The sequence below is a fragment of the Nelumbo lutea genome, chromosome 1 (genome assembly GCF_056320005.1).
Source record: "Nelumbo lutea isolate HS-2025 chromosome 1, American lotus-T2T, whole genome shotgun sequence".
Classification (NCBI taxonomy): Eukaryota; Viridiplantae; Streptophyta; class Magnoliopsida; order Proteales; family Nelumbonaceae; genus Nelumbo; species Nelumbo lutea.
The window spans coordinates 128,600,137-128,614,393 of NC_142684.1; the positions used below are offsets into that span (position 1 = coordinate 128,600,137).

A 14,257-nucleotide genomic window follows, 5' to 3' on the forward strand; every position below is an offset into this window, starting at 1 on the left:
AAATCTGCTTTAATTCCCTATTAGAGACTTCTACTTGGCCGCTGGTCTGAGGGTGGTAAGGGGTTGCAATTCGGTGTGTAACACCATACTTATTTAACAGTTGTTCAAATTGCCTATTGCAAAAGTGCTTCCCCCCATCACTTATGATGGCTCGAGGTGTTCCAAAACGAGTAAATATGAATTTTTTCATGAATTTAATGACAACTCGAGCATCATTAGTAGGGTAGGCACATGCTTCCACCCATTTGCTCACATAGTCCACAGCCACAAGTATATAAGAATTATTAATAGACTTTGGAAAGGGTTCCATGAAATCGATGCCCCACACATCAAATATTTCGCAGACAAGTATGTTGCTTAAGGGCATCTCATTTCTTTGGGAGATATTACCTGTCCTTTGGCAACGATCGCAAGCACTTACATATTTGAATACATCCCTGAAGAGTGATGGCCAATACAAACCGCTTTGAAGAATTTTTGAAGCAGTTCTTGCTGCTCCATGGTGATCTCCTGCTTCTTTGTCATGGCAGAATTGTATGACACTTTGTACTTCCTCCTCAGGAATACATCTCCTTATCAAGCCGTCCCTGCAGATTTTGTACAAGTAGGGTTCATCCCACAAGTAATATTTGACATCAGAGAAAATTTTCTTTCTCTGTTGATATGTCAGGTGAAGAGGCATCACATTCCCTACCAAGAAATTAGCCAAATCAGAAAACCAAGGTTCATTATTATCATTAATTGCATAAAGTTGCTCATCTGGGAATTCATCATGTAAGGCTGAATTATCAATATTTTTGACATACTTTTCATCCAGCCTTGATAAATGGTCAACTACCGTATTCTCACTACCCTTCTTGTCCTTAATTTCTAAATCAAATTCTTGCAACAGCAAGATCCATCGTAGCAGCCTAGGTTTTGCATCCTTCTTAGCAAACAGATACCTCAAGGCAGCATGGTCATTGAATATGATGACTTTAGATAAGAGCAAATAGGATCTGAATTTTTCAATAGTAAATACTACTGCAAGTAGTTCTTTTTCGGTAGTGGAATAAATGTTTTGTGCTTCATTCATGGTCCTACTTGCATAGTAAATGGTATGAAATTTCTTATCTTTTCTTTGCCCTAAAAATGCGCCTAAGGTATCATTGCTTGCATCACACATTATTTCGAAGGGTAGTTCCCATTCAGGAGCTGATACAATCGGCGCTTGAACCAATTTCTCTTTAAGGGTGTTGAATGCTTGCAAACAATCATCATTGAAATCAAAAGGCACATCCTTAACTAGCAGATTTGTTAGGGGCCTGGCGATTTTTGAGAAATCTTTGATGAACTGCCTATGAAAACCGGCATGCCCGAGAAAGCCCCTAACATCTTTCACTTACTGTGGTGGAGGTAATTTTTCAATCAGTTCTATTTTAGCTTTATCAACCTCGATGCCCCGGGAGGACACCTTATGCCCTAGAACGATTCCTTCTCTAACCATGAAATGGCATTTTTCCCAGTTTAAAACAAGGTTAGATTCCTCACACCTTTGGAGTACCTTTTCCAAATTAAGCAAGCATGCATCGAATGATGATCCATAAATAGAGAAATCATCCATGAAGACTTCCATGAAGTCATCGATGAAGTCATCGATGAAGTCACCAAATAATGACATCATACACCGTTGGAAAGTGGCAGGTGCATTGCACAGTCCAAATGGCATTCTCCTAAAAGCAAAGGTCCCATAAGGGCAAGTAAAAGGGGTTGTTTCCTGATCTACCAGTGCAATGGGTACTTGAAGGTACCTGGAGTAGCCGTCCAGGAAGCAATAACATCCGTGCCCTACAAGTCTCTCTATCATCTGATCAATAAATGGCAGTGGAAAGTGATCTTTCCTAGTGGCATCATTTAATTTTCGATAGTCTATGCACACCCTCCAACCAGTTATTGTTCTTGTGGGAGTTGATTCATTATTTTCATTTATAATTACAGTCATCCCACCTTTCATTGGTATGACTTGAACGGGGCTTACCCATGATGAATCTGAAATTGGATAAATAATACCTGCTTCGAGCCATTTCAGAATTTCTGCCTTTACCACCTGTTGCATTTTTGGATTCAGCCTCCTTTGTGGTTGTGCCTTGGGACTGCAGCCTTCCTCCATCAGAATTTTGTGTGTGCATACCAACGGGCTGATTCCTTTTATGTCTGCAATGCTCCATCCTATGGCCGATATGTGTTGCTTGAGTACCCTCACAATCTTTTTCTCTTGGAGACCTATCAAATTAGATGAGATAATTACAGGTAAGGTGAAACTGTCTCCCAAAAACATATATTTAAAATGAAAAGGTTAGGGTTTGAGTTCCAAAACTGGAGGTGCTTTGATGGAGGGTAATAATTGTTTAGAGGAGATCGACCCATCTAACGGTAGAAATCTCCCTTTTCTTGGCTTGCACTCTTCTTGGCCAGCCTCTAAATAATTCATTACCTCCTCTACTTCGTCCTCCACCACCTGCATGTTATTACCAGAATTAATGAGACAGTTTGCAAGGGGGTCATCTATCTTTGATTTATTAATTTCTGCTGCCACCACATCAATGGAGTCGATTACATAAATTTCATGTTCTTTAGTGTTGGGATACTTTAGGGTTTGAAAATCATATTTCTTCTCCATTAATCCTAAGAGTAAGTTGACCCTTTTGTACATCAATTAAAGCATTACCGGTTGCAAGAAAGGGTCTCCCTAGAATTAATGGCATCGATCTGTCCTCCTCCACATCCAACACAATGAAATCAGCAGGGATGATGAAATTCACTACTTTAACTAAGACATCTTCCACTATTCCCCTAGGGTATTTGATGCTTCGATCAGCTAGTTGTAGGGTAATGGTGGTAGATGTTAGTTCATGTAATCCAAGTCTCTTAAAAATAGAATAGGGCATTAAATTTATACTATCACCAAGATCACATAAGGCTTTATCGAATTCAGCATTTCCTGTGGTGCAAGGTATAGAGAAACTCCCTGGATCCTTCAGTTTTGGTGGTAGCTTATTTTGAAGAATGGCCGAACATTCTTCGTTTAGTTTTACCATCTCGCAATCCTCCCATTTTCTTTTATTGGACATCACCTCCTTCAAGAATTTTGCATACTTGGGCATCTATGATAACACATCAAGAAGAGGAAGGTTAATGTGAATCTTTTTAAACACTTCCAAAAATTTTTCAAATTATTTATCTAATTTGGCCTTCAAAACTCTTCTTGGGTAGGGAGTAGGGAGTTGAATTTCATGTAAATTTAGTTTAGGGGTACTTCCCTCATTCTCCTTTTGCAGATTGGCTGATTCAGCTTCCTTGTCGTCTTCTTGGGTTTTGCCGATTGTCTTCTCGCTTCTTAAGGCTATGGCGTTCACATGCTCTCTGGGATTCTTTTCTGTGTTGCTGGGTAGCCTTCCTTCATTCCTCTCGGATAATATGCTCACGATCTGCCCCACTTGAGCCTCTAAGTTCTTAATTGATGTTTCATGGCTTTGGAATTTTGCTTCAGCAGTGTTGATGAACTTAGAGATCATCTCCTCCAAATTGCTCTTTTTTTCTTGTGGGGGCGGCTGTGGTTGGAATCTCATGGGTGCCTTTTGCTGATTGTTGCTCCATGAAAAGTTTGGATGACTCCTCCACTCTGGGTTGTATGTATTTGAATACGGGTTGTAGTTTGTCCTGCTAGCATGAGAGATAAAATTAGCATTCTCATGGGAAATAAAAGGACTATTTATTTGACTATCAGAATTGGCATGTCCTATTTGACCACATAAATCGCATGAGATGCTAGATGGTGTACTAATGGCTGCAATACTAAAATTATCCAGTCTCTTATTTAGATTGGCTATTTGTGCAGATAGGGATGCAAAGGAATCTATGTGGTGTACTCCCCTTTGATTGGTTCGATCGTTGCTCCACTAGTAGCTGTTTGATGCCATCTCCTCCACTAAGTCATATGCATCCTCTAGAGTTTTCCTCATGATTGTACCACCTGCGGCTGCATCAATAATGGACCAATTAGAGGGGGTAATACCATTATAAAAAGTTTGTATTTGTCACCAAATTGGTATCCCATGGTGGGGACACTTCCTAAGCATCTCCTTGAATCTTTCCCATGCTTCATACAAGGATTCCCTCTCAAATTGAGCAAAGGTAGTAATATCATTAATTAACTTTGCTATTTTGGAGGGTGGGAAATATTTAGCCAAAAATTTCTGGGTTAGATCATTCCAAGTGGTGATACTTCCTGCAGGGAGTGAGTTGAGCCAATCTTTAGCTCTATCACGCAATGAAAAAGGAAATAATCTTAGCCTAATAGCATCATCACTAACTCCATTATGTTTAAAGGTATCACATATTTCAAGGAAATTAACGATGTGTGCATTAGGGTCATCACTTGGTAACCCACTAAACTGAATATTAGTTTGGATCATTTGAATTATTGTATGCTTTATTTCAAAATTATTGGCATGGATGGTAGGCTTGCAAATGCTGGATGTCGCCCCATCAATGTTCGCAAATAACAACCTCTTCTCTTGCTTTTCCTTTGTTGGCCCTTTGCAACAAGCGAAGGGTCCTTTCAATCTTAGGATCAAATTTTGCTAATCATTTCTGTCTAGTGCGTGTCATGCACTAGTAAATCTGAACTAGCAGAATTCGAACAAATAAATAAAAATAATAACAAAAATAAAAACAAATAAAAAGAAAATAATAATAGAAATAAAAGGTCCAAATTAATCAAGGTTAACAAATTCTAATATTATTTTAGGATTAAATCCCCGGCAACAGCGCCAAAAACTTGATAGCTATAAAAATATAACCCTAGCAAGTGCACTAGTTATCAAGTAGTATAATAATATCGTTCCGACGGGGATTTAACAAAATAAGTATTAGAATCACAGTTTCCCTAATTATTTGGACAATTGAAATTTAGGATTGAGCAAGAACTACTGAAAATAAAACTGGAACAAAGAAAATAAAAACAAGGGTGATCACTAATCGAATATGCAAATGATGAAATCGCTAGGACTTTTGGTCCACCTAACCAATGTAATGAATATTGATGGGTCCGATTATCCAAGACTAATTGTCATTCCCATAAGCTGAGATTTTCCCAAATTTATTTAGTATTCTCTCTCGAGATATACTATACCTACGCCCATCAGGTAACCCTTTGATCTCTCGAGTAGAGCTCTCAAGACGGAAGTGCATTAAGTCCAAGAAAACTATAAAATTCAGATGAATCATGTATATATATTTCTATATACCATTCAATTCACACTATGAATTATTCTGTCAATTATGTGAATTCCTCTCTCAATTCATTCACATAACCCAAATCAATTTAGATCTGGAGGGACTCTTCTTAGTTTCTTGTTCTTGGATTCATAATAGACCTCCTCTGCAAATTGGGCTTCATCCAGGCTTTTCTGTGAGTTGAGCTTCAGCTGCGGATTGGGCCTTCCTACGAAATTGCCCCGACTTCGGGCCCAAATTTGACTTCTATGCAGGCCGAATCAGCGAAAGCCTAAAATATGAAAGTTGTGGTTTTTCTCTTATCTTTCCAGTGGATCTTGAATCAGCCCATTCGGAGTTCGGAGACGCGAGTTAGGCCCAGATCATTGAACGATGTCGAAACTGTGAAAAATCATCCGATTTGTCTTTCTTTGCTCTTGATGCCTTCTTTCATGCCCTGAACAGAAATATGAGTCCAATTAGGTGCTAATTCAGTATAAAAGACAGAGTAATTGGGGATAAAAATATGATAAATTCTCCTCTCATCAATTTCCATATAGTCTATGAATTATTGTGCTTAACGCAATTAAGAGCTTGGCCACCTCTTAATTGATCTGTGTTATGTGAATGAATCGAGAGATGGAATTCACATAATCGACTAAATAATTCATAGTGTGAATTGAATGGTATATAGAAATATATATACATGATTCATCTGAATTTAATGGTTTTTCTTGGACTTAATGCATTTCCATCTTGAGAGCTCTACTCGAGAGATCGAAGGGTTACCTGATGGACGTAGTTTTAGTATATCTCGAGAGAGAATATTAAATAAAATTGGAAAGACTTCAGCTTATGGGAATGACAAATAATCTTGGTTAATCGAATCCATTAATATTCATTACATTGATTAGGTGGACCTAAAGTCCTAGCAATTTCACCCATTGCATATTCGATTAGTGATCCTTGCTTTTATTTTCTTATTCTAATTTTTATTTTCAATAGTTCTTTCTCAAATCTGAATTTCGTTTGTCCAGATAATTAGGGAAGATTGTGGTTCTAATACTTATTTTGTTAAATCCCCGTGGGAACGATATTTTATACTATTTGATAACTAGTACACTTGCTAGGGTTATATATTTATAGCTATCAAGTTTTTGGCGTCGTTGCCAGGGATTTAATCCTAAAATAATATTAGAACTTGTTGACCTTGATTAATTTGGATTTTTTTATTGCTGTTTTTATTTTTTTATTATTTTATTTTTATTCTACTTGTTCAATTTTTTGCTGGTTCAGATTTACTAGTGCATGACGCGCACTAGACAGGAAGGACTAACTGAATTCGATCCAGAAATTGAGAGGACCCTTCGCTTGTTGCAAAGGGCCAACAAAGGTAAGACAAGAGAGGAGGTTGTTAGTGGCGAACCAGCAATAGAGTTGGAAGGAGAGATGGCAGAAGGAAATCGCACCCTCTTGGACTACGCTTGTCCAAACATTGATGGGGCAACATCCAGCATTTGCAAGCCCACCATTCATGCCAATAACTTCGAAATCAAGCCTGCAATAATTTAGATCATCCAAACAAGTATTCAGTTTAGTGGGTTACCAAGTGATGACCCTAATGCACACATTGTTAATTTTTTGGAAATATGTGATACTTTAAAACATAATGGAGTTAGTGATGATGCAATTAGGCTTAGATTATTTCCTTTTTCATTGCGTGATAGAGCTAAAGATTGGCTTAACTCTCTCCCTGTAGGAAGTATCACCACTTGGAATGATCTAACCCAAAAATTTTTGGCTAAATATTTCCCACCCTCTAAAACAGCAAAGTTAATAAATGATATTACTACTTTTGCTCAATTTGAGAGGGAATCCTTGTATGAAGCATGGGAACGATTCAATGAGATGCTTAGGAAGTGTCTTCACCATGGGATACCAACTTGGCGACAGATTCAGACTTTTTATAATGGTATTAACCCCTCTAGTCGATCCATTATTGATGCAGCCACAGGTGGCACGATCATGAGAAAAACACCGGAGGAAGCTTATGACCTAATAGAGGAGATGGTGTCAAACAGCTACCAATGGAGCAATGACCGAACCAATCAGAGGGGAGTACACCATATCGATTCCCTTGCAGCCATATCTGCGCAACTTGCTAATCTGAATAAGAAACTTGACACTTTTAATGTTGCAGTAATTAATACACCTTCTAGCATCTCATGCGATTTATGTGGTCAAATAGGACATACTAATTCTGATTGTCAATTAAATAGTCCTTTTATGTCCCATGAGAATGCTAATTTTATCTCTCATGCTGGAAGGTCAAACTTCAACCCATATTCAAATACATACAACCCAGGGTGGAGGAATCATCCAAACTTTTCATGGAGCAACAATCAACCAATGGCACCCATGGGATTCCAACAACAGCTGCCTCCACAAGAAAAAAGAGTAATCTGGAAGAAATGATCTCTAAGTTCATTAATGCTATTGAAGCAAGGTTCCAAGAGCAAGATAAGAGGTTTTTAAGCCATGAAGCATCGATTAAGAACTTAGAAGTTCAAGTGGGTTAGATTGTAAGTATGCTGTCGGAAAGAAAAAAGGGACGGCTACCCAGCAATACGGAGAAGAATTCCAGAGAGCAAGTAAACGCCATAACTTTAAGAAGTGGGAAAACATTTGGTGAAATTCAAAGAGAAGACAAGGAAGTTGAAGTGGCCGATCTGCAAAAAGAGAATGAGGGAAGTACCCCTAAACTGAATTTACATGAAATTAAACTTCTTATTCCCTATCCAAGAAGAATCTTGAAGGCTAAATTAGATAAGCAATTTGAGAAATTTTTAAAGTGTTTAAAAATATTCATATTAACCTTCATCTTCTTGATGTATTGTCACAGATGCCGAAGTATGCCAAATTCCTAAAGGAGGTGATGTCTAATAAAAGAAAGTGGGAGGATGGTGAGATAGTAAAACTAAACAAAGAATGTTCAGCCATTCTTCAAAAGAAATTGCCCCCAAGGCTTAAGGGTCCAGGGAGTTTTTCTATACCTTGCACCATAGGGAATACTAAATTTGAAAAACTTGGACTGCATGAACTAACATCTACAACTATTATCCTGCAATTAGCTGATTGAAGCATTAAATATCCTAGGGGAATAGTAGAAGATGTTTTAGTTAAAGTGGGTAATTTCATCATTCATGCTGATTTCATTGTGTTGGATATGGAGGAAGAGAAGACAATGCCGTTGATTCTAGAGAGACCCTTTCTTACTATGGGTAATGCTTTAATTAACGTGAAAGAAGGTCTACTTACTCTTAGAATCAATGGTGAGGAAGTGGTGTTTAATGTATTTAAAAACATGAAATGTCCCAACACAATTGAACATGAAATCTATGCAATTGAAGGCATTGATACATCTAAATCAGAAGACACGCTGAAAGTTGAACGTAACAATAAACAATTGCAACAAGCAGAGCAGACGTTTGTACTAAAATCAGAATTGCGAAATTTGACTTCTGAGCCAGATTCTTTTGAAATTACAACTCATAATGCATCTTTACCTCCATCTCACACAAAACCCCACCCATCTATTGTGCAGGTCCCTATTCCAGGTTTAAACCCACCTATGAAGGATGAAAGGGGAAAACATCGGAAGTTAAAAACCAAGTGGGGTGGACCCTTTGAAGTGGCTAGGGTATTCCCTCATGGAGCAATTGAACTACGTAATGATGATGGGAGTAAATTCAAGGTAAATGGACAGCGGTTGAAACACTATATTAAAGGAGAGCAACCCATCCACCATGGGACCATTCTCTCCTTGAAACCGCCATGAAAGAAAGGTGAAAGTCGAGCTCACGACTTAAAAAGAGCGCTTATGGGAGCCAACCCATTAAGTTTAGTTGTTTGTTTTGTTCAGTTTTTTTTCTTTTTTTCCTATGAGTGTGTTTTTTTTTTCGTATCTCAAATTTGCAGGATCTCAACGAGGCATTCAGGGAAGTCCTCTTAAATCTCTTTCCTTGTTCTTGTTATGCATATTCCATACATTGAGGACAATGTATATCTTAAGTGTGAGGGAGGATTAAGGGGTTGATAATTTTTTTTTCGGACCCTAGCATACTTTGATCATCACTTTTTAACCTTTCCTTTTGAAATTTCTGCTCCTTAGAGACTTGTTTTTGAATGATTGCAAACCACCTTGAATCATGTGCTTAGGTAGGATAGACAAGAAAGGATGCAGGCAAATCTAGCTGAAATTTTCGGCTATGGAAGGTCTCTCAGTAGTTTGAATGATCAACAGGCAAGATGCAATACAGATTTGACCCTTGTGAGCATTCGCTTTTTGACGGACAAACATGGTTTGATTATTCTAGAACTTGTCTTATTAGGCATGTTGAGACCACAATAATGAGTTCATGGATTGGAACGTGATTTTTATCCAAAAAAACAAAAAAAAATGATTTCTGAATAAGTGTGAGATGGAGCATAAAATGCACTCACACTAAAAAAAGAATAATAAGAAAAGGGTGAGATGGAGCATAAAATGCACTCATTCCTAGATCCCAAACCCTACTTCACCTTTCGATGCAGTGGACTCATGACAAGTGGTGGAGATGTGATACATAAGCAAGCTTATGGTGATAACATTCCTTGTTTCGTTCTAAAAAATTGTGAGAGGGTATTTTTGAATCTTTCTGCATGTGATTGTGAAAACAAAAAGGGCTTACTCTAGTCCTAAATTAAACATGCGAATAGATGCTTGTTCCCCTCGATTGTCGACCTCATTTGGGATCATGAGGATTGGCGATTTAAGATGATTCTTTGACAAGTTAAAGAGGAAAAGAAGTCGACGAAGGGAAGGATCATGAATACTGATCAAGGCATGAAAGAGGGCGAAAATCCTATGAAGAATGACCTCCAAAAATTTCAGTAGTTAGTCAGCTTGTTCTGTTTTAGATTTTTTTTCAGTTTTGTCTTGCCCGAGGACGGGCAAGGTTTAAGTGTGGGGGAATTTGATGAGGGTAGAATTTATCACATTTTTATCCCTAAATATTTTGTTTTTCATACCTAATTAGTATTTAATTGGACTCATATCTCTTGTATTTTGATTCAGGGCATGGAAGAAGGCATTAGGAGCAAAGAAAGGCTAATCGGATGGGTTTTTCACAGTTTCGGCAGCGATCAGTAATCTGGGCCTAACCTTCATATCCGAGCTCAGATTTGGCTGATTCAAGATCCAATAGAAAGATAAGAGATAAAGCTACAATTTTCATGTTTTGGGCTTTTGCAGATTCGGCCTACATCGAAGTCAAATCCGGGCCCAAAGATAGAGCACTTTCGTAGTGAGGCCCAATTCCCAGCTGAAGCCATTTCGCAGAAGAACATTAAAGCAGCCCATGCGAATTCAAGAGTTCGAGAGTACTCTTAGATTTAAACTTTTAAATGTAATTCCAGAAAGATTAAGAAAGGTTTTTAGATAATGAGAGAGGAGAGAAGATAGGATAGGATAGGAGGAGTTTGGATCAAGGCTGGATTATCCATTCTTGAGATAACTCTAAGAAATTGTAATCTATATGAGAGCTGGGGGTACCAGCCCTAGGGTATCACAAATTACATTGAGAAATCAGTCAAGAGAGGAGAAAAGAATTCAAGAAACAGAGGAAAAAAGATCAAGAATTCAAGAAATCTCAAGAAGAAAGTGGCAGCAAGAAGAGGAGATCTCAGCACCATGGACGAATTCAAGAGTTCTTTCTTTCCCTTTGTTTGCTTTAATTCTCTTATCATGAACTGATTTATTTCTTGCTAGGGCTGTGGAAAGTCTAACCATGTTAATGAATATATTTTTATCTTTATGGTTTATCCAAGATTGTGATTTCCATATAGTCTATGAATTATTGTGCTTAATGCAATTAAGAGCTTGGCCACCTCTTAATTGATTTGTGTTATGTGAATGAATCGAGAGAGGAATTTACATAATCGACTGAATAATTCATAGTGTGAATTGAATGGTATATAGAGATATATATAAATGATTTATCTGAATTTAATGGTTTTTCTTGGACTTAATGCATTTCCATCTTGAGAGCTCTACTCGAGAGATCGAAGGGTTACCTGATGGACATAGTTTTAGTATATCCCGAGAGAGAATATTAAATAAAATTGGAAAGATTTTAGCTTATGGGAATGACAAATAATCTTGGTTAATCGAATCCATTAATATTCATTACATTGGTTAGGTGGACCTAAAGTCCTAGCGATTTCACCCATTGCATATTCGATTAGTGATCCTTGCTTTTATTTTCTTATTCTAATTTTTATTTTCTTATTCTAATTTTTATTTTCAATAGTTCTTGCTCAAATCTGAATTTCGTTTGTCCAGATAATTAGGGAAGGTTGTGGTTCTAATACTTATTTTGTTAAATCCCCGTGGGAACGATATTTTATACTACTTGATAACTAGTACACTTGCTAGGGTTATATATTTATAGCTATCACCTGTTAGAGCCCTGCCAATGGCCCATTTTTTTAGAGTCAAGTCATCAGCTAGTTGGACCTCGTGGCCTTGACCAAAGCATGCTATGAATTCTCTACCAACTCTCAGAGGAAGTAGTCACTATAAGGAGAAAAATTTGATGTCATTACAGCCTCAATTGAGCAAAGTCACTATTCTAATTTTGTGCCATCATCGATAATTGAGGACCTGACCTTTGGGCAGACTACAGAATGTGCAATGAAAAGCCTTCCTAAGGAAGACATTTCAGTGATTGATTCAGATGTTTTGCCAAGAGCTGAAAATAATTTGTCTATTTGCTCTGCTATTTCAAATGTTGCCTCTGATACTGGGGGCACCTTTGTTATTTTAGATGTAACTTCTGGAGTAGGGAGAAATGTTGTCTACCCTACTTCCAGATTCATTGAGACATCTTTACGTCATTGTACATAGTCCTTATCACTATTTGTTTCCATGTCATTCAAAGACACACACTGAACTACGTTCAGCCTGATCCCTCTCATAAGGATATGTAGAGTAGCCCATCACACAGGTCTAGCCTCTTTCATCAATAAATTACCAATTTTTCCCAATCCTTTTCTAACATTTTCTTTTCCCTGAATCACCTAATCATGACCGAATAATAAATCTTATTGGGTCCCGTTACCCTTAGTAGAAGAAGATTCCCCCTTCTAAGAAAGTTGCATATTGAAGCCTAAAGAAATCGGGGATTTTCAATGAATCTCAAAGTCATGTCTTCGTAAAAAGCTAGTTGACAATCATTGACTTGCATTTGGAAAAACTCAAATAAAAGGGGGGGGTAGCCCAATGAATAAAAACACTGATGCCTACCCCTACCCACTTCATTGAACATTTCAAATAGCCTAGAGCATAAATCCCAATCTTTGTCCTAAAACACCCAAGTATCTTTAAACTGGGGTAGTTTTGACAATTTAAATGTGTATCCTCTACCAATTTCCCTAAAGCCAGCATAGGGTAAGGATATCATCATGACCTAGTGCTTCACCAATTAATAGAGGAAAGGACTGGAGGCCACCTCTGGCCATCTCAATTCTCCAGTAACCCTATTGTCTTTCAAAATCCTCTAGCTAGCCCAATTAAGCCAATGCATAAATACCTTTTCCTTTGTGAACTTGTTAAATTCCAGATGCGCCTTTTGCATGGCAAAAGAAAAAGAGAGAAAGAGAAGTCAAATAAAAAAAGGAAAAGTAAAAAAAAAGAGAGAAAAAAAAGGACAATGAGGAATGAACAAAGAAGAAGAAACTGGGACAACTTAGAATGGAGGAATGACCAAGGAAGTTTGGAAAATTGGAAAACTTTGAGGGAATGGAATTCAAAGAAAATCAAAGTAGGAATCTGAGGTAGATGAAAAGTGTGAGAGAATGGTGGAGAAATATTTGCAGGGTGTTGGAAAAGAACAAAGCGGTAAAAAAAATTATGGCAAATATATGTTTCAATCATCATAGACTCAATTAGTTTGGATATTTGTTTATCGATTCTCTAACATGTGACGTCCTCAATGATTAGTAAAGTAGCACAATTCATATTCGGAGATGCGGAGAGCATGAAAAACTGAAAAAAAAAAAGAGAAAAAGAAAGAAAAAGGAAGAAGAAAAGATAAACAAAAATGAGGATGAAGAGAAATAGCAACCCTACATAAAGGTCAAACATCCATTTTCCAATTGTAAATATGTTTTGAGCCTTTTGCCCTTCATTTCAGATTCCCAGTCCTAGACCACATTTCGTCCTATTCACTAAGTCCTCCTTGATCCTTTAAAAATTGATAATTTAGCACAAGATTGACCTAATTGGCTGGCGATGAAGGACTTTGTTTTGAACCTTCTTCAGTTTATCATTCCTCATCACAAATCCTCTTGTTAACAAGGAATTGGGGCAGTTTCCCATAAAACCCATGTGTTTCCCAAAGCGAATACATGATTGTCTCCTTCACATTTTTTATGCACATGCCTATATAATTATTAAGGTTTCGATCAACTCTTTTGAAGAGAGGCAAATACTTTTATCTCTTGCTAAGGCATGACATGGGTCCCTTTGGACATAGTTGTTGTGTCATCTCCTATTTTAATCTTATAACTCCCTAGAAAAGTGTGCAGTAAAAAGAAGATAAAAATCCCACATCCCTTATGTTTGAGTTGCACTATCTTTCTATTCCAAGAGATACAAAAAAAAAAAGAAAAAAGAAAGGAGAAGAAATAAAAAAAAGAAGAGAGATAAAATGAGAGTAGATCATGGCATTTTGACACTCAAATCGAGCAAAAATATGTCTCAAAGAAGCTTAGGCCACACAATTGCAAAAGTCTTTCAAAAGGAATGAAGGGATGAGAGATCCATCATATGGATGGCTGAACCTTGCAGGTAGGTTGGGCAAAATTTCAAAAATTTCTCTCTCTCCCATGTGGGAATCACATTTCCTATTTTAAAAAACTGCATTTTCAATTATCAATCTTGAACCTAAACCGAACCAGA

At 37.4% G+C, this 14,257-nt stretch overlaps 2 non-coding genes across 2 annotated transcripts; one reads left to right on the plus strand and one right to left on the minus strand.

Annotated features, from left to right (window-relative positions):
* Positions 1 to 4,089: 4,089 nt before the first annotated feature.
* LOC148877490 (small nucleolar RNA R71) lies at positions 4,090 to 4,196 on the plus strand. Its single transcript, XR_016106198.1, has one exon. It is a non-coding gene; the product is annotated as a small nucleolar RNA R71 (small nucleolar RNA).
* Positions 4,197 to 7,086: 2,890 nt separating this feature from the next.
* Positions 7,087 to 7,193, minus strand: LOC148877491 (small nucleolar RNA R71). The gene has a single exon (XR_016106180.1). It is a non-coding gene; the product is annotated as a small nucleolar RNA R71 (small nucleolar RNA).
* Positions 7,194 to 14,257: the final 7,064 nt, after the last annotated feature.